This window comes from Bos mutus, chromosome 23 (genome assembly GCF_027580195.1).
Source record: "Bos mutus isolate GX-2022 chromosome 23, NWIPB_WYAK_1.1, whole genome shotgun sequence".
In the NCBI taxonomy this organism is placed as follows: domain Eukaryota; kingdom Metazoa; phylum Chordata; class Mammalia; order Artiodactyla; family Bovidae; genus Bos; species Bos mutus.
The window spans coordinates 25,032,635-25,058,609 of NC_091639.1; the positions used below are offsets into that span (position 1 = coordinate 25,032,635).

Sequence of the window (25,975 nt, forward strand, 5' to 3'; positions counted from 1 at the left end):
GTGAAGGGGCGGGGCCAGAGCTGACAGACTCAAGGGGTCCCTGACTGTGTTTCCCTCCCTCTGGTCTGTTCTCCACTGACATCAAATATTTTTCTAAAATGCAAACCTGAGAATCACCACCCTGTTTTACCTCCCTCAGTGACTCCCGTGGCCCGCGGGGTGCCCTCCTGCCTTCCCTCCGCACCCCTTGAGTGCCAGTCCCATCACACAAGACGTGTGGGGGTGGCCTGCGCCCTGCCTGGGCACCTTTGTTCCCTCCCAGGCCAGCTCCACCCCAGGGGCCACACTGAGCTCTGTGCTCCCTGGGGAGAGCTGGACGCACCTCTTTGCTTCCCCCAGAGCCCAGTAAACCCCCTGATGGCCACTGGCTTCCCTCAGCATCTGTGAGTTCCTGATGGGGGCCCAGCCCTGTGTATCCTCAGGGCTCTACCATGAATGGTTGTACCTCCACACACACCTCCACGGCCCGGGAGTCTGGGCTGTGGGAATTCCTCACAGTTCCCACCCACTCTCATCTGCCTGACAGCTCTATTCATTCATCCAAGTCTTCAAGAGCAGGATGTTCATATCACTCCAATGCTATGGACAGACCTTGCTTTGATCCTAATGCAAGTAAGCCAACTGCACATAAGTCTTTATGAGACATTGGGAAAATTAGAATGCTGAACATTTAATGAAATGAATGAACTTCAAGTATAAAAGATATAAATTATAACATTTTAGTGTGACAGAATAGTGTGATTATGTTTAGAAAAAGAGTCCTTACCTCTTAGAGGTAAATTTAATAATTGTGGGATGGATGCAGTCATGCTCTGTGTAGGATTTGCTGCACAGTAATCCTGTGCTCTGGGGAAGTAAACAGGTCTGTGTGTTGGTTTTCTACAGTTGCTGTGTCAACTTACTACAACTGGGGGGCTTAAAACAACACGATGAATTCTCTCACACTTTTGGAGGCCTGAAGTCCAAAGTTAAGGTGCTGCATTGCCTCTGGACACTCTTGGGAGAAGTCTTCCCTGCCTCTTCCGTCTTCTGGTGGCTTTTTGCATCCTTCCTTTCCATGACTCATGGCCACATCACTTCATTCTCTGCCTCCATCTTCACATCACCCATATGTGTGTGTCTGTGTATTTTCTCTTCTGCTATAAGCACACTTGTTGTTGGGTTTGGGCCTATCTATATTACCCAGGATAGTCTCACTTCAGTTTCCTTAATTACATCTGCAAAGAGTCTTTCTCCAAATTCCATCCCATCCAGAGGTTCCAGGTTTTCAGACGTGGACTTTTTTTTCTTTTGGAGACAAACATCATGCCTCAGATTGTAGAGAATTCACCTGTAATTTTCTGCAGGAGATCCAGTTTCAATCCCTGGGTCAGGAAGATCCCCTGGAGGATGGAATGGCAACCCACTCCAATATTTTTGCCTTGAAAACCCCAGGGACAGAAGAGCCTGGAAGGTACAGTCCATAGGGTAGCAAAGAGTCAGACACAACTAAGCATGAACCCATGTCATACAATGTTTAGGACGTACTTATATGAAAAAATTATTTATTATGTGTCTGAAGTTCATATCTAATTGGGTGTCCCATATTTATCTACAACTCAGGGTAAAGAGTATGGCAGAGGTCCATGTGAACCTTCATGACCGCAGCTCCCTGGGGTCCCCACAGTAGATTTTATCATCTGCTTTAGTGCCTGTCTCCAATTCATGAAAGCCAATTCAAGAAAAGTAAGTTTTATCCAAAGGCCATCCTTCATTGACTGGCAAGAGGATACAATCAACTGGAAATATTGTGTTTAATCTTTAATTGCTGATCTCTAAAAGAGTTATTAACAAGGTGTATCCTGATAAGAGGACAATTTGCCTTTTTCTTTTTTAATCTAGCATAAAACCAGTGGCCCTGAACACCATGGGGGTGGCTTTTCCTTAACTGTTCTCTGCCCCTTTCAGAGAGGAGGAGTCAGTCAGTCAACTGTGACAACAGCTTGTAAACACACGTGAACTTGGCACTGAGGTGCTGAGTCAAGTGGGAGACAGACTTTCGTAAGTTAAGTACTGACTTTGCATGTCTGTATAATGTTTCCTTAGCACAAGAAAACTGTTTCACGCTCACATGTGCCTTCTTGCTCTGCTTAGGGGACATTCAAGCTGTTTAGTCAATTGCTATTGGACATAGAAATGTAAAAATGAAGAATGTCGAAAACTAAGCATGAGAATTTAGATCTGAGACAAATTAATGATATGAGGGGAAAAAAGGATGGCAGCATTTTAGACAATCCAAGAGTGTGACCAGCATGAGAGGGGAGAGTAGGTGTTTATGCTAAAGCTGCCTGCTCTGTAGACACAGGCAACACACAGCAGGTAGGAATTGCGATGCGGTAACACTATGTGGACTCGGAAACTCAAAATTAAGATTTAACTATAATTGGAATGACTCAGTTACTGCCAGCAAAACTGGATTTTAACTCAGTCTTTGCTGTGACTGGCCAGCTGGCAAGTCCCCCTCTGTCTCTCTTGGAGCTCAAGCAATTCATGGGAAACCTAGAAATTGGCTGGAGCAGGGTTTATCAACCTTGGCCCTATTGACATTTCAAGCTGGGTAATTCTTTGTTGCGGGGACCTGTCCTGTATATTGTCTTTTTTTTTTTAAGTTAAAAATATTTGCTAGAGAAATGTACATTGAATTAGGCTTAAGGAATGTACTTGACAACAGTGTTAACCTATATATTGATTTTCTTCAAATTTGCAAACTTGACGCCTCTCAGATACTTGCAGTGATAGTTTAAAAAGTTTTAAAAGAAACTGTCACTTCATCAATATAAATGACACAGTGAAGATCAATATTCTCACTTTCCCTTTCACTCTGTACTTGTAGAAAGAACACAGGCTGTGGGAGAGGTTCCTTCCTCATGTAGTGACCACCCGGAAAGTAGACCAGAAGATGAACGTGCCTACAGGAGAATTTCTGTATTTTACAAAATACCTTATCCTGGGAGATATCATAGTTTAGAAGCCAGCTGCATCAATCATAGACGTTTCCAACTAAATATGCAATAAATGTGCCTGTTAAGATAACAGGGTTGTAGCATGAGTTGAGAAAGCAGCGATGACATATATACACTATCACGTGTGAAATGGGTCACAGTGGGAAGCTGCTACAAGGGAGCCCAGCCTGGAGCTCTGTGACCCCCTAAGGGGGGTGGGATGGGAGTGGGGAGGGAGGCTCAAGAGGGAGGGGATATATATATATATATATAAAATTGTGACTGATTTCAGTTATTGTACAGCAGAAATCAACACAACATTGTGAAGCAATTATCCTCCAATTAAAAAATTAAATTAAAAAAGACAACAGGATTGATGGGAAAAGCTGGATACAGTGCAGACTGGGGAGTAATGAGCAATCAGACGCACGGGGGAGGCAGCCCCACCACCCCCAACATCAGAGACACCTCCGGTCTCTCCGCAGTGATGTGGCGCCCTTCCACCTAGTTTTAATAACCAATGTCCCCAGATGTTGCCAAATGTCCTCTGGGCTAGGGGAGCAAAATCAGCCCCAGTTAAGAATCACTGGCTCATATGACTTTTCAGACTCCTCAACACAGGAAGTCTGGATGTGAAAACTAGGTAATACAGGAGCAGAGAATTAGCTTCCAAAAGTAAAGAAATTCACCTGACTGGAAGGTACAAGTCATTCGAATCAGAATGCAGACAAACAACGCTCTGTTACCAGTGTTACTATTGGGGGTAAATCAAAAGCCTGAGGCAGGAGAGGTTCAGTGAGATCCTGTGAAAGTCCTAGAGTTGTCCAGGGCATGGCAATTCACAGGGAAAATATGGTACCTAAGCCTGAAAAGAGAAGATACTGAGACTGGGTAGAGAAGAAGTGTTGTAGCCACTCCTTAGGAAACAAACTCACTCAGAAGCACAGTGCAGATAGTGGAGTGCAGTTTATTACCCCGGCGGGCCCAAGGCAGAGTCTCCTCTTAGCCAAGGACCCTGACCGGTTTTTCTGAAAACCTTATATACCCTAAACGTATGTGTCTAAACCCACCTCCCCAAATTCCCTGAAACTAGTCTGAACAAAGAAAAAAGAAAAATACAATCAAAGTCAACCCGGGATTCATATGCCTTAAACCTAGGTAATTAACAGTGGACAATTATCAATAGGCTTGTGGTCATTCCTCAATAAGCATAATAGAATGTATGATTCTATTTGGTTACACAGATAATTAGGGTATTCTTTTAGGTGATGGAGAGCCCTGGGGCTCTTCCTTCTGGGGTTCTGGTTTTCCAGTTGGTCTGTCATTTTCATAGATACTGGGTATATAGCTCAAAGTCCACAGTCTGGCCCAAGATGGAGTCCTGCTTTCGAGAGCCTGTTCTGTTTCCTCCTTCAGAAGTACTGTTGAAGATGCTACAGAGAGCAGCATTTCGATGGGCATGAGGTTTGACCCCATGAGAGTCACTGGCTTGGAGGCTTGAGATGCTATGGTGCTGGGGCCAACCGGGCCAGGCAGGCAGCACTCTCTGCTTTCTCAGCCTGCAGCCTCTCCCCTTGTTCTGACTTGGTGGCTGAGAGAATCATGCTCCTTGGTATGGAACCAATTCAAGTGAAGTCATTGCAGGGCTCTTTGTGTGCTGTCAGTTGTCTACAAACCTGTTTTTCTGGCTAGATTTCAACCCCTCCAGGGCAGGGACCACATCAGATTCCTCTTGTGTTCCCCACCAGCCATCATTTCTTAGTGCAGGCAACTGCTCAATGAGTGTTAGTTGAGGAGGAAATCCGTGGACAGGTCAACCGGACAGAAGATGCTGAAGAAAGATCAGTGAGGGACAGGAGGGTGGAGAGAAGGGTACTGAGTGAGAGCCCCTGGACTCCTGCTATAGAAAGGAGTGGGCTTCCCATTGCCATGGCTGGAACCCATTCAAAGGGGCTGGGTGGCAGGCAGAAGATTCCAGAGGGTCCAGATCAAGGAGTGAGTGGGAGGGCAAAGGCCTGGGGGAACGGCAGGCGGGGTGCATGGTTCAGGGGCAGAACCGGGGGTCCACTTCAGTCTTGGGGTTTCAAAAGGCTGTGCCAGACCTCGCTGAACCTTTGCCAAAAACTTCCTCCAATCCAGGTTATCTAGTCAGCGAGCATCACTGATCTTTCACACAAGACAAATAAAAAGAGAACCAGTTTATAAAGTAGTTGACAGAATCTGGATATATATAAAATCCTGTTCTTACTAGAGCTATAGGGGCTGAAGCGACTTAGCACAGCAGAGCACAGCACGAGAGCTGGAAGTCAAGAGGGAGATAGCAGATAGACAGACACACAGACAGAAGCCTTGCATGCTCCCCAGTGTGCTCACTCAGCCATCTCCCAGGAACTGGGAGCAGAATGGAAGCTGGATTTGCTGCTCCCTGTTATGAATTTTTTATGCCTTATCTAATTGAATTTCCTCAACAGCCCTCACTAGTAGACATAGCTGTATTTCAAAAGAGAACACTGAGGTACAGAGATTAAACAACTCTCCTGGGTTTATACATCTTATAAGGAAAGGAGTTGGGCTTTGTCTCTAAGCCTCCTTTCTCTCTGCTAAGAAACGCTGTTATTAGGAGCCCCCTCCCACCTACTCCCTGAGATACAGCTCCTTTAGTTCACACTGGAATCATCCCAAGACACATTCCTTTTCAGAGAATGTAAGCCTACCTCCTTATGAAGGTCAAATATAGTTATACTAGTGCTCAGGATACTCACAGTAAGTTTTTAAGGTCTGGGGTAAAGTAAGGTACGTTTTTATCCGTTTTTCCTCATATCAAGCCCCTAAGAATCAGCTAACAGAATTAACGTTTCCTTCTCTCCTATTTGGAGAAGGGAATGGCACCCCACTCCAGTACTCTTGCCTGGGAAATCCCATGGACAGAGGAGGCTGGTAGGCTGCAACCCATGGGGTCACTAAGAGTCGGACACCACTGAGCGACTTCACTTTTCACTTTCATGCACTGGAGTAGGAAATGGCAACCCACTCCAGTGTTCTTGCCTGGAGAAAATTGACTAACGGATTCTGCATGGGGAACAAACTAATATTGAGGGTCTCAGAGACCAGCAGAGAGGGGGCATAAGCATTACATGGTTGAGGGGGAGCCCCAGACCAGAAGTCAGAAGATGTCTTCAAAGGACCCCAATGCTCACAAAACGAGTGAGCTAGGAGAGCAGTTTCCGCTCTTTGAACTCGAGTTTTCTCCTCCTGACAATAAGATACTAGAAGCCGTTTCCGGGGTTGTCCTGAGGGTGGACACACTTGCTAGATATTGAGTGTGAATCGGAAACACATGTGTGTGATGGATGGCAAGTTACTGAACCTCTCTAGTTCTCGTTTTCTGGGGGCCAGAAAGTTTATATCACTTTGGCCCCAGCCTTCAAAAGGTTAAGAAAGTTACTTATAAGAAAGATGAGATAAAATATTATGCAAGTTAAAACTTCATTTCTCTTTGTAACATGATCTTTGGTCAGTGGATAAGGGAGCTTTGTGTAAGGGGACCTGTGACCTCCACTTCACAGGGACACCCTTCTCAGAATTCTGCTGAATCACAGCTCCTCCATTCCCCATGATAAGAAAAGTACAATATACACAATCTCCAACTTCAAGACTGATGAGTTAAGTATGTTTCCAAGGGATCCTTTACTTTCTAAAAGTTAGCACACTGATTCTTACATTACAAATATGATTATTGAAATAAAAAATAAATAAGCCAAAACTAAATAAAATTTTTAAAATGTGAATATTGAAAACATTTTGTTATCTAAAATTCAAGTTATTCATACTTTATCAGCTAAAGAGAAGTATATTTTTGTCCTGAACATTCAACAAAATGTTGCAATGCTTTCAAACAGAGCTGGGATTTGGATAGAAAGTGCAGCTGTTTCGTCCTATATTCTGGCTTTGGGGTTCCTGCTTTTACTAAGTCCTGTATGTTTCCATTCACTTCCATGAGAGAACAATTGGGTTGGTCATAATGTTTGTTTGAGTTTTCCTGTAACATCTTACAGAAAAACCTGAAGGAACTTTTTGGCCAACCCAATAATTTCTGTCCATTGTTGGAGCCTTTGAGTTTCATTCTCTGGTTTCCTGCTATTTCCACTCCACACACAGGCTGCTGTAGACCAGGGGCTTTCAAATGTCATGGACCTGACAAGACCCAAGTATCTCTAACCATTACAATGATGAAATGAGTGTGCCCACGTGCTTTCTTCCACGTGAACATGCAACAAACACATAACGGAAACTGATAACTCATGAAATGATGCTTTCTTTTAAAAACTGGAAAATTTCACAGTCCACTGAAGGATTGTCATGCCTATTTTGAAAAATGTTAATGTGAAAAATGAAGCCAAGACTTGGGTTCATATAGAAATGGGTTTGAATCCCAGGTCTGCCACCAACTTTGTGCAAGTTACCCTAGAAATTTCAGTATCCCCAACTGCAAAATGAGAGCAATGGCAAACTTCATAGCAGGTGATTCTTGTGGGGTTAAATGAAGATAAATTTGTGAGAATGGGCAGTGCATGACAGACATAGAACAAATGTCAGTTCCACCTAGACTGTACAGTTAATGCAGTAACATCCCTTTCTCTAGACATAAGATGCACCAAGAGAGGCAGAATGTACAATTCCAAGAAAATGGAAGGATTTGGCATCCTGTGTAGGTGGAAAGAATCAGGATCCTTTGAGCAACAGTAAAGCAAATATGAGTCCTAACTTCAGCTTTTGAACAAATGCAGCATAATAGGGTAGGAGTTGAACATGGACTCCATCTCCTCCTCCTCCTCCTGTCTGTGAAATCCTCTGGCTCCAAGTTCCCTCCTTCCCAAGCTCCCAGGACCTGCACATGTGTGGGTTCCCACCCTGCCCTTTTTTCAATCCATGGTGTGGATTCCCACAAATATTATTTAAGCTCTGAGGTCCATTCCATTAACTGAAAAATGGAGATAATAACTATTTCATGGGATTCTTGTGAGAATTAAAGATATAATGCATTCAAAGTGGTCAGCATTGGGGCAGGACTATTAGGAGTTTTGCAATAAATACTAGTTCTCTAATCCTTCCCCTCCCCAACACCAACCCATGCATCCATACCACAGACTCACCTCTTAGCCTGCCAAGAAAACAGATTTTACCCAGTGGAGGCTGGACAATGGTTTGGTGGAATTTCCCACAGCTGGCTATTGAGAGTGGGAATTTGGGCTAAGGAAGACATTTCAAGGACTCTTCCAATTGCCATGAGGAAGGCCGATTCTTCAGCATTGTTGGTACTGTTCAGCCATGTATCATAATGGCGTTAGCTTCTATGTTTTTATGCTTTGTTCATTTATTCATTCATTCATTCACTTGTTGGTTCATTAAGGGTTAGAGAAACTAGGAGACTGCCATCATGGCAGGAAAGCCCATTCTTCATTATCTCAATGGACGGGGCAGAATGGAGTGCATTCGGTGGCTCCTGGCTGCAGCTGGAGTGGAGGTAGGTTTCATCTTCAGTTGGATCTAAATTGACCGTGCATGCCTAGTATCTCGGAGAAGGAAATGGCAACCCACTCCAGTACTCTTGCCTGGAAAATCCCATGGACTGAGGAGCCTGGTAGGCTACAGTCCATAGGGTTGCAGGAAGTCGGACACGACTGAGCAACTTCACTTCACTCACTTCATACTTTATCACTGGAAAAAGAAATGGCAACCCACTCCAGTGTTCTTGCCTGGAGAATCCTATGGACAGAGGAGTTTGGCGGGCCATGGTCCATGGGGTCGCAGAGAGTTGGACACGACTGAAGTGACTAAGCATGCCTCGTCTCTCAGTTGTGTACAACTCTTTGCGATCCTATAGGCCAGAGCCTGCCAGGCTCCCCTGTCCATGGGATTCTCCAGGCAAGAACACCGGAGTGGGTTGCCATTTCCTACTCTAGGAAAATTGACTGTATCAAACTACTTTTCTCACAGAGGAAATTTTCCTTATAAAATGAACTGCTAATAATTTTGCATTAAAAACATTTATTAGGTATTAGATTAACAGATTTTTATTGAAATTTCTTCTTCTCAAAGAAAATAAACAATAAAAATAAATTTGTTTGTTTATTTGTTTTTGGCTGTGAGGCTTGCAGGATTTTAAGTCTCTGACCAGAGATCAAAAGCAGGCCCACAACAGTGAAAGCCCATGCCCTAACCACTGAATTGTCAGAAAATTTCCTGAATTTTGATTTTTAGAACTGTAAAATTGCCGGAGTCCAGCCCCGGCTGGATCCAGGGATTCCCTCGGGAGGACGGCGTCGGTGATTTAAAGGGATAGCGTCAGTGGAGAGAATCAGAGGCCTAATTATAATTGGTTTATGTGGGAAATCAATATAACCCGTGACACCAGGTTTGCACTGACCACGGAGGCCGGAGGCGCTCTCTCGAATCGCGGAAGGTGCCCCACCTTAGGCACCTTCTTGAGTGGGTCTTAGAAGCCCAGGCAAGTAAGTGGTCTCAGCGGACTCCCACGGTCCAATTACTTTGGCCTGAAGAAAGAGTAGAGACAAAAGGAGAGAAAAGGAGATGAGAAAGAACGACACAGGGAGACCGAGGGTGAGCAAGGCCCGCACTTTATTTTCCAAAGTAGTTTTTATACCTTAAGTTGTGTGTAGAGTATAACGGGGGAAGGGGTAGAGTCATGCAAGGTCAGCAGTCCTTGATTCTTATCGAAGCCAGGCTTTCTTTCTGCAAACTTATCATATGCAAAAGTTTTAGGTGATTTACATCATCTTCTAGCCAGGAAGCCTGTTAACATTTTATGACCCTTTCTTCGGAAAACTTATTTTTCTCTAAATGTGATTATTCTAAAGTCAGGCGCCACCCTCCGAAAGCATTAGATAAAGTTGCATTCCTATAGGGCAAAAGTGTGGTGGGCTATAACAAGAAAAGAATTAACTCAAGGGTCCAAGGTTACAAACATTAAAGCTACTACTTACATTTCTATACACCAACTATATTAATCAATACACTCCCAGGGACACAGTAGGTAAGGGATATGGAAACTTGGCAGCAAGCATTAGCTCAACAAAGAAATCCTCTACTAGTTCTATTTGATTTTAACTCTCTGAGAAGCTCTGCATTGTTAGAATATCTTAAGCTTCCCATGCCTCTCCTGGTTGGGAGGCTGTGAATCTGAACAAACCTGTCAGGCAAGCTAGAAAGTCATCAGAGGGGTTTGAATTGAAACACTCCTATTATGCCCAGGAGACTTATTAACTAGAGTTTTAAGTTGATTTTCTTACAGAGAAAGGTGGTCAGGGATAGCCCCCTGTTAATGTCAGAAGAGTTGGTGAAAGTCGTAACATAGTAAAACAGACAGATTTTGGTTTTGGGGTAGATGCTCAGGCAGGCCCAGAGGGGCACCCCTGGAGTTCTGGCTCGCCTTGCCCACCAGAACTCTCCCACATGACCTTGTCATGCGTGGGGACTCCCTTGCTGGCTCCTGGCATAAAATATTTATTATATTCATGAGCAATTAGAAACATGAATATTAAATATCAATTAATAATAAGTAATTATTATTAATATGTCAGGCATTTTAATATATTGTGATCAGTTTTAAAATAAGTTTAATGATCTAGTGATATACCATGAAGTACTTAAAGATGAAATGTATAATATCTGGGATTTGTTTCAAATTATTACCAGGGACAGGGGGGTAGGCATATGGATGACTTGCAATTGGGCTGCGCTGATAATTATTGAAGCTGGTTGATGGTTACAAGGCGAATCATTGCATTTTTTATTTTGTGTATGCCACAAATTTCCATAATAAAAAGAAAAAATATACATATTAGAAAAGAAATGTAATTAAAGTTAAAACATAAATCAGAAATATAGAGCAGTACAGATTGTAACAAACTGCCTGTTGGATTTAATGCATTCATTTAGCAATGAATTTGTTGGGCACCTTGAAGAACCAGAGATCAAATTGCCAACATCTGCTGGATCATCGAAAGAGCAAGAGAGTTCCAGAAAAACATCTATTTCTGCTTTATTGACTATGCCAAAGCCTTTGACTGTGTGGATCACAATAAACTGGAAAATTCTGAAAAAGATGGGAATACCAGACCACCTGACCTGCCTCTTGAGAAACCTGTATGCAGGTCAGGAAGCAAGAGTTAGAACTGGACATGGAACAACAGACTGGTTCCAAATAGGAAAAGGAGTACGTCAAGGCTGTATATTGTCACCCTGCTTATTTAACTTTTATGCAGAGTACATCATGAGAAACGCTGGGCTGGAAGAAGCACAAGTTGATATCAATAACCTCAGATATGCAGATGACACCACCCTTATGGCAGAAAGTGAAGAGGAACTAAAAAGCCTCTTGATAAAAGTGAAAGAGAAGAGTGAAAAAGTTGGCTTAAAGCTCAACATTCAGAAAACGAAGATCATGGCATCTGGTCCCATCACTTCATGGGAAATAGATGGGGAAACAGTGGCAGACTTTATATTTTGGGGGCTCCAAAATCACTGCAGATGGTGACTGCAGCCATGAAATTAAAAGATGCTTACTCCTTGGAAGAAAAGTTATGACCAACCTAGATAGCATATTGCAAAGCAGAGATATTACTTTGCCAACAAAGGTCTGTCTAGTCAAGGCTATGGTTTTTCCAGTGGTCATGTATGGATGTGAGAGTTGGACTGTGAAGAAAGCTGAGTGCCGAAGAATTGATGCTTTTGAACTGTGGTGTTGGAGAAGACTCTTGAGAGTCCCATGGACTGCAAGGAGATCCAACCAGTCCATTCTGAAGGAGATCAGCCCTGGGATTTCTTTGGAAGAAATGATGCTAAAGCTGAAACTCCAGTACTTTGGCCACCTCATGCAAAGAGTTGACTCATTGGAAAAGACTCTGATGCTGGGAGGGATTGGGGGCAGGAGGAGAAGGGGACGACAGAGGATGAGCTGGCTGGATGGCATCACTGACTCGATGGACATGAGTTTGAGTGAACTCTGAGAGTTGGTGATGGACAGGGAGGCCTGGCATGCTGCGATTCATGGGGTCGCAAAGAGTCGGACATGACTGAGTGACTGAACTGAACTGTCTGAAAATCACTGCAGATGGTGATTGCAGCCATGAAATTAAAAGATGCTTACTCCTTGAAAGGAAAGTTATGACCAACCTAGGTAGCATATTAAAAAGCAGAGACATTACTTTGCCAACAAAGGTCTGTCTAGTCAAGGCTATGGTTTTTCCAGTAGTCATGTATGTATGTGAGAGTTGAACTATAAAGAGAGCTGAGCACTGAAGAATTGATGCTTTTGAACTGTGAAGACTCTTGAGAGTCCCTTGGACTGCAAGGAGATCCAACCAGTCCATCCTAAAGGAGATCAGTCCTGAGTGTTCATTGGAAGGACTTATGTTGAAGCTGAAACTCCAATACTTTGGCCACCTGATGCAAAGAGTTGACTCATTGGAAAAGACCCTGATGCTGGGAAAGATTGAGGGCAGGAGGAAAGGGGACGACAGAGGATGAGACGGTCGAATGGCATCACTGACTGAATGGACATGTTTGGGTAAACTCCGAGAGTTGGTGGTGGACAGGGAGGCCTGGCGTGCTGCGGTTCATGGGGTTGCAAAGAGTCGGACACGACTGAGTGACGAACTGAACTGAACTTGAAGTTCTGGGCTTCGTACCAGGTCCTGGAGATACAAGAATGGTCAAGATAGATACAGTCCCTACCCTCAGGCCGCTTACACTCTAGTAAGGATGCAGACACGTATGTGGGTGATTAAAAGAGGACTGGGAGCACCTAGGAGGACACCCAAAACCTGAGTGAAAAAACGCCATATTCTCAGTAGTAAACGGATAGGTTTCAGTGGGACTCTGTTGAGTGCTGCCCTCTAGAGATGTCACTCAGAAAAGCACTTCTCAACCCAGATCAGAGGGAGCCAGCAACTCTGTGACGGTTTCCTGGGAGGAAGTCATGGACAGAGGTCGGAGATTTGGTCCCTTAGGGGAGAACAGTAAAAGAAGGCTTCTGGTGAGGTGGCGTCCTGAAAAGGGAACCTCTAGTGTGCTCTCTTAGCTTCCTAAAAACATGTTTACCTAAGCTTCATATTATACTTTCTCGATTGCTTCAGGAATGCAGGGCACATTAGCTTGGTCCACTTTCAAGTGTGTAAAGAAACAAGTACATAGAAAATCCAAACAATGCCATTCCAGGTTGTTTAAATCTATTAATCAACAACCAACATTTTTCACTTCGGTTCAGCCTTGGGGTTCAAGGATGTGTTCAGAGTCCCTGGGCGGGATGAGTTCGGCACAGGACGGTGAAGAAGAGGGAGATGATGAGAGCATCCAGGCTTCCTCTTGTCCAGCCCAGCCTGAAGGAGGAGGGTGTGGGGCTCGACTGACCAAAGAACATTGGGATTCTGGGTTCTCTGGGCCCAGAGCCTGATCCTTACAACCCCATTCATCTCCATCAGTTTCACAAGAAACAGCTGACCAGCCAGCCCCTTCTCACAATGACTACCCACCTGTCATTGCCTCTTAGGGTCTTGAACTGGGTACTTTGTAAACTGTTCCCCGTACACTCACTATCTGTATAGTCTCACCCTATGGGATCATGTTGACCCACAATAAACTACTCCACTGAGTCAGTTAGAAATCCCCAATTCTCAAACTTTTCACCATCAAGACCCAAGTTTAAAATAAAACATTGAATGGAGGGAGGTAATATATAGCAGAGGACCCCAGTGGCAGCCTCTTGGGGGTCAATGGCCCCATGGATACACCATACTCGGGGACACCTCAAAATCCTGTCCTGATCGCACAGGGAGAGAAAGGCTTTCCAGGTACATTAAAACTCCATAACTAGAACTTCCCAGTCCCTTCCCTCCAGTGATATTCCCCTCCCCCCAAATCATTACCTAATCACTGACAGAGGTGGGGACAACATAGAGGTGAATTAACCTGCAAAATAGGCAGTTAGTTGCTGCAACCCATGCTTTTATCTTGGTGGCTCTAATCTAAATCTCCAAATGGCCTTGATCACTGTCCTCTGTGCACCCTGCCGAACTTGGAAATCCTACAGTCTCCATAGTGGGCACCAGACAAAGGCCATGCAAGTTCTGCAATGCTATGGAATAAAGTAACAAAAACTCATTGACACTTTCTGCTTTTCAGTTTGAAGAGAAATTTATAGAAAAAACAGAAGACTTGGATAAGATAAAAAATGGTAAGCCCAGGAACTAAATTCCCCTGATGGGAGTATCCAGTAGAAGTCTTAAGGTGAGGTTTCAACACCACCAATGTCATATGTGTGCATAGTGGGAATGGGGTTAATAAAGAGGGAGAAATATGGTTAAAGGTAAGAGGTTGAGCTCCCTGAAAAGGTCTTGCAACTCACTTGGGACAAGGAAGGGCTGGAACTCAAGTGTTTGTTAAAGGAGCCATCCCCAGTGCCCGTGAATGCTCGACCTGTCTTTCTGCATTTTGAGTGGCTGTATCTGTTAGGACCATACAGCGCTCACACCTAAGGTCAGGAAAAGGTGTTCATCTGAGAAAAGCAAGGAGAAACAGGTCCAGAAGTTGCTGTGAGTTGGGTTTGGCAAAGTAACATCCTAGCAATAATGTAGACTCAGTGAGCAGAGACAGGGCAAACTCTCTCAAAACATGTCTTACCTGTTCAGAGATTTTCTCTGGAATGACCATTAAACAGCAACTGGTTGGCACACTTGCTGCAGCCTCTTCCAGCTTCTTTCTAAAACACACATGAAGACAAATCAGCCCAGATTTACAAGGGATCGAGCATATGTCTGAATGGGAAATAAAAAGATAAATGAAATAATAGGTTAGAAAGTAAAAGGCAAACAAAATGTCATCCTGCTTAAGCCTACCAGGTCATTTTAGTGTTTCACTTTGTATCTTCAGTTATTTCAGCAAACATTTGCTCATCTTAAAAGGGTGCAACATATCCAACATTTCACCCTTCTTTTTTTACTTTCAAAAGATGGGAGTTTGATGCTCCAGCAAGTGCCAGTGGTTGAAATTGATGGGATGAAGCTGGTGCAGACCAGAGCCATTCTCAACTACATTGCCACCAAATACAACCTCTACGGGAAAGACATGAAGGAGAGAGCCCTGTACGGTAGTTTTTAGTTTTTTCATCAACAACTAATAGGAAAAATTTAAGTCCTTCCTTACTGAGCAGGATCAAAGCAGGGCATCATGACCAACATGATGATATAAGCCTTGTGGGGCATAACTGAATCCAGTACAGCAAAGACCTATGAGTATGAGGGAAGAGTAAATAAACTTGAAGTGAAATCAACTGCCTATGGAAGAGGATACCATCCATGGATATAGCACAGTGACAAGGTTTCCAAACATGAATGGTCTGTGAAGCGAAGAGGATGGTAGAACCAAGACTCCAAGGGTTCAGACTCGTCCGAACTGGCCATCCACCAACAGCCAGAGACAAAAGACAAAGCATCTGAGTGTCTAGAAGATAAAGCTTAGAAAGGAAAGGATCTAAAGAAGTTGGTTCTTGAATTCCAAAAATTCTAAGAATGATGACCAGGAACTTATTAACCCTTTATATGGACCAGCCACTTGACAAGGGTTAGCAGAGGTTGAGCTCAATATGGTAAGGTTACATCAAGCATTTAGATATAGTTTTAGTTGGCCAGATTTTCCAGTACTACTATATCCTGGGGGTGAGGGGTATTCTCTCAGTTGTGATGGGACTACACGATTGAAATTAAAATCATGTAAGGAACTTCCCAGGTGGCGCTAACAGTAAAGAACTTGCTTGCAATGCAGGAGACATAAGAAACCTAGGTTTGATCCCTGGGTCAGGAAGACCCGCTGGAGGAGGACAGGCAACCAACTCCAGGATTCTTGCCTGGAGAATCCCATGGACAGAGGATCCTGGTGGGCTACAGTCCACAGAGTCACAAAAAGTCAGACATGACTTAGCACTCAAGGAACTATTGCACTTACTCTAAAAGTCAAACATAGAGTTACCATATGACTCAGCAATCCCTTTCAAGAGGATTAAAAATACCCCCACACTAAAATTCATGCTCAGAAGTTCATAGCAGTGTTGTTCATAATCAATAATTAGAATCAAAGATGTCCATTAACCAATGAAAGAAAGAACGAAAGTTGGTCCATCCATACAGGGGGATATTATTCAGCCATGAAAAAGGAATGAGAGGTACAGTCTTGAGAAATTCAAACAAAACCAGAGTCTGGCAATAGTATGTGGAGAGTGTTATGGAACCAGGTTCTATGGGAAATAACTGGAGGAAGTGCTGGTGTTGGGACTCTAAATGGGCCTGGTGTTCTAACAGGATGAGAGAGGAAGAGGGATGTGACTGGGACTGAGGTGCCAGGACCCTGCTGGACATGACTGAGGTGGTCCTAATGCATCACACCGACCATGCTCAGACTGTGCTCAGACCACGGCACAGCAGAAATGGCACATCCAGGTGTGGTCCCAGTGGTTACCTGTGCTGATTCCACCCAATTCTCTCATGCCTGTGACTATGGACGGGTCACTGATATATATATGTATATATATTTGGTATATATAAAAACAAAAATATTATACATATGTTTACCTTGATGGCTTGTTCTAGAACGGAATGCTGAAATTAATTTTAAGAAAAAAAGCTAAATGACTGGCATAGAAAAATGCACCAAAGGAGAATTACTTTGCTACATCTCGATGTCTCATCTTAACCATTCCAAAATCTAAGGCAGAGACATTTGACAATTTGGTTATTTTATCTTTTCAGGATTGATATGTATTCAGAGGGTGTGGCAGATTTGGGGGAAATGATCATGCATTTGTCACTGTGCCCAGAGTCGGACACAGCTGAAGCGACTTAGCAGCAGCGGCAGCAGCCACCTGCTGAAAAAGATGCCAAGCTGACCCTAATCCGAGAAAAGACAACAAACCGTTATCTCCCTGCATTTGTACACGTAAGTGGGCTTTTCTGCATCTTTGGCAGTGAGGTCAGAGGACGAAGAAAAATAGTGCCTGGCATGGCCGGGGCATTAACCTTCACCTCTGTGAGCCTTTCTAAATACTAATGTAGTACTCTGAGTCTCAGGGCACTTTATAAAAATTGAATGTGTAGAACAATTGTACTAGTTTTACCCAAGTTATAATGTTTCAGGAAAGTTCTATTTACTCAAACCCAATCTGGAATTCTCTACTCAATGGAATTTCATGGTTATACTTAGAGCTTGGACTATGGAAGCTCTGAGAGCCACACTGGAGCCTGGAGTAGATGGATCCTCAGAACACGGTGCAGGGGCTTTGATCCAAGAGAAGCATGATGTCAGCAATACATCAGAAAATATTCTGGTGTCCTGTGTAGGAAGACGTGAGACCAGCTGCCCGTCAGGAGAATGTGGTAGTGTTTTGGGATGATTGACATGTATCTAGATAGATATGAGGGCAGTGGGGTGGAGAGAAAGAGACAGAGGAAAACTTGTTCAGGAAACAATAATCTAGATATTTCGGTACATGGTTCTCAGACTATTGAAGAAAGTGAAATAAAATCAATGAAGTAGTGTTCCATCATTATGCCTAGTACATATTTTAGTTGTTTCTGTTTGAATGTTTCACGATCACCTCAGTTCAGTTTAGTTGCTCAGTCATGTTTGACTCTTTGTAACCCCATGGACCACAGCATGCTAGATATCCCTGTCCATCACCAGCTCTTGGAGTTTACTCAAACTCATGTCCATTGAGTCAGTGATGCCATCCAACCATTTCATCCTCTGTCATCCCCTTCTCCTTCCTCCTCAGTCTTTCCCAGAATCAGGGTCTTTTCCAATGAGTCAGTTCTTTGCATCAGGTGGCCAAAGTATTGGAGTTTCAGCTTTAGCGTCAGTCCTTCCAATGAATATTCAGGACTGATTTCCTTTAGGATAGACTGGTTGGATCTTCTTGCAGTCCAAAGGACTCTCAAGTGTCTTCCCCAACACCACAGTTGAAAAGCATCAATTTCTTGGTGCTCAGCTTTCTTTATAGTCCAACTCTCACATCCATACTTGACCACTGGAAAAACCATAGCCTTGATTAGGCAGACCTTTTGTTGGCAAAGTAATGATCAAAAACTATATGAAATCATGCTCAACTAAAATGATGAACCCCCCCCCCCAAAAAAAAATGATTGTAAGGCCAGGCAATGAGGAGAGGAAAAGAGAAGAGAAGGAATACAGAGTCTGCATTAGTTTGCTCTGGGTGGTAGAAGGCTGTCATGAAGATGGAGACACTGCCCAAGGAGGAGGGAGAGAGGACAGAGAGAGACGGATGAAGGGTCATGTTGTGGAGTCCAGGGCTGCACACTTGAGGGTGTGCGGTCCACAAGAACATGGTGCAGATGGTGCTAAGGCCTTGGCCCAGTGGAAGAAGTAAGGCAGCCACAGCGAGGTGTGAACAGGAAAGGGAAATGGTGGTCTGCCTTCCACTGGGGATGAGGAGGGAACAGCAGGAACCTGCCTGGCCCGTCTCTGAGTTGGAGGGAGCAGAAGGTCTGAGGTTCCCACCTGCCCAGCGAGGGGCAGAGATGGAAGTGGGGCTGGGCGAGGGGCAGGGGAGGAGCGGGGGTCCAGCCTGCAGGGACCTGTGTCCCTGATCTGACCCCTCCATTCAACAGGTGCTGAAGAGCCATGGACAAGACTACCTGGTGGGCAACAAGCTGAGCAGGGCTGACATCCACCTGGTTGAACTTCTCTACTATGTGGAAGAGCTGGACCCCAGGCTTTTGGCCAACTTCCCTCTGCTGAAGGTGAGCTCTCCCACGGCCCTGGAGGCCAGACACACCCCAACTTGGCATCTGCTCTCTGGATCCTGGGACTGGGGTGCTAGGGTCCCCATCCCTGTCCAGGCCTTGCTGCCCCCCAGTCTCCTCAGTTCACTCCAAGGCCCTGGTCCGGAGTGTGGAAAGAATCTGTCAAGCCAAGGACATCGGAGGTGGACTCTGCCCCATGGAAAACGCCCTGCCTTTTACCAGGAGAGAGACCCAGGGCTGGCTCTCTCTTGGTCCCTCTTCCACTTCAGCCTCTGTCCTCATTTCCTCTTCGCTCCCCTCTGTCCCGCGTGTGTCCCTCTTTCCCTGAGTCTGTCTGAGTGGGTTTCCCCCATCTGACTTCTTCCCTTCAATTCCTGTTCCTTCTCTCACACGTTGATTTCTCTCTCCCCGTTTCTCTCTCTTTGAGGGCAGATTGGCTCTGACTGACCTCACACATGACCTTTCATGTTTTCCGTCTTCAGTTCCAGCCCCGTGTCCTAGCTCTTCTTGTCTTGACATCTGGAGCCTTAATCTGTGCTGATATCTCACACACTCCTCTTTGTTACACTGCACTCGAGGGTGAACCCTTCAGCATTGGTGTGTAGGAAGATTAGGAAGCCAAATGGATTGTTACACTAAGACCTCTCTGGGGAAAACACTCCTGGGCTGTCCCCTTCCCATCTCATGGGCCTCCTCCTGGTGCTGATGGAGGAACCTCGGATGGCCTTTGTCTAGGAGGGTCTCAGAGTCCCTTCTGGCCTGCATCAGTGACAAGGCTGCTCTTTAGCTGCTCTTTGAGCTGTGTTCTCGTGCATTTCAGGCCCTAAAAGCCAGAGTCAGCAGTCTCCTGGCCGTGAAGAAATTTCTGCAGCCTGGCAGCCAGAGGAAGCCTCCCATGGATGAGAAAATAATAGAAGTTAAGAAGGTTTTTAGGTTTTAATAAAGCTATCTGCCCAGGACAAATCTGAAATATTCTAACAATGAAACAATAAAGCTCCTATGAGCAGATTTACTTCCAATGTGTTCTTTTTCACTACGATCTCCTTCTCACCTTTATGGTTTTGAAGGAGGAAACAGACAAAACAGGCTCCATCTTGAAAGCAGGACTCCATCTTGGGCCGGACTGTGGACTTTGAGCTATATGCCGAGTATTTATGGAAATGACATACCAATTGGAAAACCAGAACCACCACCACCCCCCACCCCGCCCCCGCACCACCATGGAAGAGCCCCAGGGCTTGTATCTAGACTTTCCATCACCTAAAAGAACACACTAATTATCTGTGTAACCCAATAGAATCATAAATTCTATTATGTTTATTGGGGTAAGACCACAGGCCTATTGATAATTGTCCACTGTTAACTACCTAGGCTTAAGGCATATGAATCCCAGGTTAACTTTGATTGTATCTTTCTTTTCCTTTGTTCAGACTAGTTTCAGAGAATTTGGGGAGGTGGGTTTGAACATGTACACTTAGGGTATATAAGGTTTTCACAAAAATTGGCCGGGTCCTTGGCTAAGAGGAGACTCTGCCTTGGGCCCGCGGGTGTAATAAACTGCACTCCACTATCTGCATCGTCCTTCTGAGTGAGTTTCTTTCCTGGAATACATGGCTACAACATTTGGTGCATAGGCAGGGAAACTCCTCACTTTGAGGATACTGGTCTCATTTGAGGCCACCCCGAGGCTTTGTGGCTTGAATCTCCTAGAGAGGGGAAGGCGCCTTGCCCCTCTGGAAGAATTCAGCCTTTCAACGCCCGGTTACTTTGCTTTGGCAGGTAGTGAACGGCCGCAAGGGAACTGAGTGCTCAGGCGAGGAGGAACCCCCCTGGCAGGGTGGAAGAGGGGGCCTGATCACCCCACTGGGAGGGACTAGAAGGGGCACAGACCCACAGAGGCCTGGAATAGACAGGTGGCAGCAACTGCTTGGTACACAGGTTAACAAGCGTGTTAGGGTTTAGGAAGGAAATTTGTGAAGGTCATTTAGCAGGTGGTGTCCATGCCATCTTGGGAAAAATTATTATCAAGCAATCGCCAAGGGATTTTTAGGAGAAGAAACTTGGTCCTTGTGTGCTCGTATTCTTCCCTCCCCCAGGAGGTGTCCCATCTGCTGTGACATTCTTGACCCCCTCGGAATTGTCAGGCTAGAAGGAGGGGAATATATAAGTGAGTACGAATTGACTTTGCCAGAGATGGCCTAGGACGTGGGATATTTAACCCATCTGTGTTTTCATCCGCACCTGATCAAGTCCACCAAGGCAGAACGGACTTTAAAAGTTAAGGGAGAAACAGTCTTGGACCACGTGGTGTTCTGGTTCTGCCGTGCTGACCGGCAGGTGAAGACATGCCGATCCCCCTTCTCCCTCTGGCATCTGGCAGGTAAGGCTCTTCTCACCCCAATTAGGAAGGAGGCGGAATGGCAATTTAAGTGTCATTGAGTGGAAATATCAGAAGTGCATATGGTACCGAGAACTTCGTAGACAGAACAAAAAGGAAGAGTAGAAGAAGGTCCGAGATGGTAAGCAAGATAGGGGGAAGTGAATCTAAGGCAACTGTATTGGAGTGCATGATTAAAAATTTAAAGAAGGGATTTGGAGAAGACTATGGGGTGAAAATGATGCCTAACTGCCTCCACATACTCTGTGAGGTCGAATGGCCCCCTATGGGAGTAGGATGGCCACCAGAGAACACCATGAACTTACAAATAGTGGAAGCAGTCTAGACAGTAGTCACAGGAGAGCCAGGACACCTGGATCAATATCCATATATTGACTCATGGCTAGGGTTAGCTCAAGACCCTTCTACTTGGACAAAGTTCTGTATCCAGAAGGGAAAGGGAAAAATATTAATGGCACAAAAATTGACTGATGATAAAAAGGAAATTCTACAGGATTTGGACAGGGATGACCTGACCCCTCCCCCATGCTGGACAATGATGCACCTGCCTCCCAGTGCTCCACCAGGACCGGAGCCTACCTTAATGCCCAGTCCAGGGCCAGGTGAAGTCCTGCAGCAGCCTCTGCTCTTCTGCCAGCTCTCCCAGAGATTGTAGAGCCTCCATTTCGGCAGGCTCTGATCCCAGCGATGGAGACCTCTGGTCAACGCCCCCAGAATTCCATCTCAGCAGGACCTCCTAGATTGTATCCACCTCTCTCAGTGAGTACTGATGGGAAGGGGGAAGAAAACACAGGAATTAGACAGAGGCTGCACTCTGCCAAGGAACAGGGGGAAAGAACCCCACTACAGACGCCCCTCAGAGAGCTACAACAGCCTCCAGTTCAGGATGCATGTGGGCACTACCATCAGCCCCCTGTAGCCTATTATTATTTTTCTCTGCTGCTGCTGCTAAGTCGCTTTAGTCGTGTCCGACTCTGTGCTACCCCATAGACTGCAGCCCACCAGGCTCCCCCGTCCCTGGGATTCTCCAGGCAAGAACGCTGGAGTGGGTTGCCATTTCCTTCTCCAAAGCATGAAAGTGAAAAGTGAAAGTTAAGTCGCTCAGTCGTGTCCAACTCCCAGCGACCCCGTGGACTGCAGCCTACCAGGCTCCTCTGTCCGTGGGATTTTCCAGGCAAGAGTACTGGAGTGGGGTGCCATTGCCTTCTCCTCCACAGATATATTAAACTGGCAGAGACACAGGATCCTGACTGAGGTCAGAAAATGGTTAAGAGAAATGGCACCTGAGGGTACAGCAAACCTGCAGCGGTGGGCAGAACTAGCCACCCCGATGAGGCCCAGTTGGGACTGTAACACAGAGGAAGGAAGGGGCCCCCTGGAGAGATATTGGGCAGCTATTTTACAAGGCCTCAAGAGGGGGCCCCGAAAACCTATGAGTATGGCAAAACTCTCCAAAGTGATTCAAAGGGAAAGTGAATCACCCTCTGAGTTCTACAAAAGACTGTGTGAGGCTTGTAGACTTTATAAGCCAATAGATCCAGAGGCTGCTGGGTCTCAGATGGTGATAAATGCAGGCTTTGTGTCTCAAGCCTATCCCGAAAATGTCAGATGGGGGGACACCAAGTGACTCATGAATTTTTATACATCCCTGAATGCCCAGTACCTTTGTTGGGAACAGACTTGGTAAATTGGAGGCACAAGTGACCTCCCCCCCTCCATGAAAGACCCAGTCTTCGAGTAGGATCAACCACCTTACTCTTCCTCTCGATAACCCCTCAAGATGAATGGAGGTTTCACAGTCTCCCAGAAGGGAAACCGGACAGGCTAAACAGTCGAGAGACAGAGAGAGAGCGAGTGAGTTAACTCAACCTCCCTGAGGTCTGGGAGGAAGACAACCCGCCCCCCACCCCCAGGCTTGCAAAACAAGTCCCATTGGTAATAGAACTCAAACCCAGTACAATTACATCAGCACCCACCTTGGGCTTGCCAGACCTATATAAACTGTTTACTCTTTACCTGACTGAAAAGGACAAGGTGGCTATGGGAGTGTTGTCCCAGACCATGGGGACATGGGACAGACCCATGGCTTATCTCCTGAAAATGACTGGACAATGTTGCCACTGGATGGGTGGGATGCTTACGGGCAGTTGCTGCAGTTGCCTGATTGGTCCGGGAGGTAACCAAGCTGACTTTGGGCCAAGATTTGATCATAAAAGTCCCACATGAGGTCAACACTCTCCTGCGAGGGGACCCCCATAAATGGCTGTCAACATCCCAGATTACTCAATACCAGGGACTGTTATGTGAAAACCCCATGTTACTACTGAGCCTTGTCAGGCCCTGAATCTGGCCACTCTCCTTCCTGTGGGAGAAGGTGGGCCCTCACATGATTGCAAGGAAATATACCAGCAGACGTTACTTGAGAGACCAGCCAATCCCCGACCCAGATTTGGTCCTGTACATCAATGGCACCAGCCTGGTGAATTAAGGACAATGACTGTCGGGATATGCAGTAGTCATGGAAGAAACCGTTGTTGAGTCTAGCTCTCTGCCAACACACTGGTCAGCTCAATGGGCAGAACTGTATGCTCTAATCCAGGCCCTCCAGCTGTCAAAAGGTAAGAAGACAAACATTTACACAGACTCCAGGTATGCTTTTGCCACAATACATGTACACAGGGCTCTGTATAAAGAGAGAGGCCTTTTGACAGCTAGTGAAAAAAATATTAAATAAGGAAGAAATTAAGACCTTATTAGATGCTGCCTGGGAACCAGAAAGTGTTGCAGTCATACACTGCTGCTGCTGCTACTGCTGCTAAGTTGCTTCAGTTGTGTCCGACTCTGTGCGACCCCATAGACGGCAGCCCATACACTGCTGAGGACATCAAAAAGAGGATACCCCTTGCACTCGGGGAAACAAACTGGCAGATAAGACCGCTAAACAAGCGGCTGAGGGCTTGGGGGTGACAAGTGAAGCCTCTTTTAAAGCTTTCATATTGGTGGAGCTGCCGGAGCTAACGCGGGACTCTCCAAAATACAATGAAACCCAAAGCCAACTAGTCGAAGCAGAAAGGGCCATCAGGACTGAAAAGGGATGGTGGGAATTGCCAAGTGGCAAATCATTGGTACTGGAGGAGCTGGCACCCATTCTGATAAGCCAAACACACCAAGCAACCCACGTAGGCCTTGATAAACTGAAAGAGCTAATTTGAAAATATTTCTTGGTTCCCTGCCTCTCTTCCCTATGCGGGACAGAATCTCAGAACTGCATTGCCTGCTCACAGGTTCTGAAACAGAAATCTCTGGGGATTCAACTAAAAGGCACACTGCCCTTTGAACACCTGGAAGTGGACTTCACTGAAATGAAACCTCACCAACACTACCATTACTAGTAGTGTTGCTGGTCATGGTATGTACGTTCTTGGGATGGGTAAAAGCTTTTCCTACCTGGACTGAAAGAGCATCAAAAGTAGCCCAGTGCCTGCTTAGGAAAATAGTTCCCAGATTTGGATTTCCTACCAGCATTGGATCAGACAATGGCCTGACTTTCGTAGCTGATTTAGTACAACAAGTAAGCAAAACTTTAAACATAAAATGGAAACTGCACACTGCATATAAGCCCAGTGCCGGGAGCCAGCACGGGAGTCCCCACCCATAACAAGGTCATGTGGGAGAGTTCTGGTGGGCAAGGCGAGCCAGAACTCGAGGGGTGCCCCTCTGGGCCTGCCTGAGCGTCTACCCCAAAACCAGAGTCTGCCTACTTTACTGCTTTGTGTTCTCACCTACACCTCTGACTTTACGGAGGGCTGTCCCCCACCACCATCTCCCTCTGAAAAAGAGTTAACTTACAGCTCCAGTTAATAAAGTTCATGGGTGTGACAAGAGTGTTTTAGTTCACAAACCCCTCAGATGGCTCTCTAACTTGCCTGACAGGTTTACCCGGACTCCTACAGCTATGCATACGATTGTTTACAGTCTCCCAACCTCGAGCAGCACGGGGAGCTTAAGATATTCAAATAGTATAGAGCCTCTCAGAGAGTTAGAAATTGTCAGAATAGAACTAGTAGAAGATTTCATTGTTGAGCCAATGCTTGCTGCCACGTTTCCACATCCCCTGTATTGTATCCTTGGAAGTGTATTAATTAATATAGTTGGTATGTAGAAAAAATAAGTAGTGGCCTTGGTGTTAACAACTTTAAACCCTTAAGGTAATAAATTCTTTCCTTTGTTGTAAACCCACCTCACTTCTGCCCTATAGGAATGCAACTTTATCTAACACCTTCGGAGGATGGCGCCAAACTTTAAAATAATTATTCTTAGAGAAAATAAGTCTTATGGTTGACAAACCTTTGTCAGAGTCATAAAATGTTAACAGGCCTCTGGCCAGAAGATGATGTAAATCACCTAAACCATTTGTATACGATAAGTTTGCAGAAAAGAAACCCTGGTTTTGATAAGGATCAAAGACTGCTGACTTTGCATGATTTCACACCCCCTATTATCCTCTATATGCAACTTAGGGTATAAAAGCCCCTGTTGAAAATAAAGCTATGGGCCTTGCTCACCGAAGTTTGGTCTCCCCATGTTGTTCTTTCTTGTTTCTTTTTCCTCCTTTTCTCTTCTGTTCTTCCTTCATGCCAAAATAATTGGAGCGTGGGGGTCCTCTGGGACCACTTATTTGCCTGGGTTTCTAAGACCCACTCGAGAAGGTGCCTAAGGTGGGGCACCTTCCACTATTCGAGAGGGCGCCTGCGGCCTCCGTGGTC

At 45.4% G+C, this 25,975-nt stretch overlaps 1 pseudogene; it reads left to right on the top strand.

Annotated features, from left to right (window-relative positions):
- The first annotated feature begins 8,403 nt into the window (after positions 1–8,403).
- Positions 8,404–19,787, top strand: LOC102288226 (glutathione S-transferase A1-like; annotated as a pseudogene).
- Positions 19,788–25,975: the final 6,188 nt, after the last annotated feature.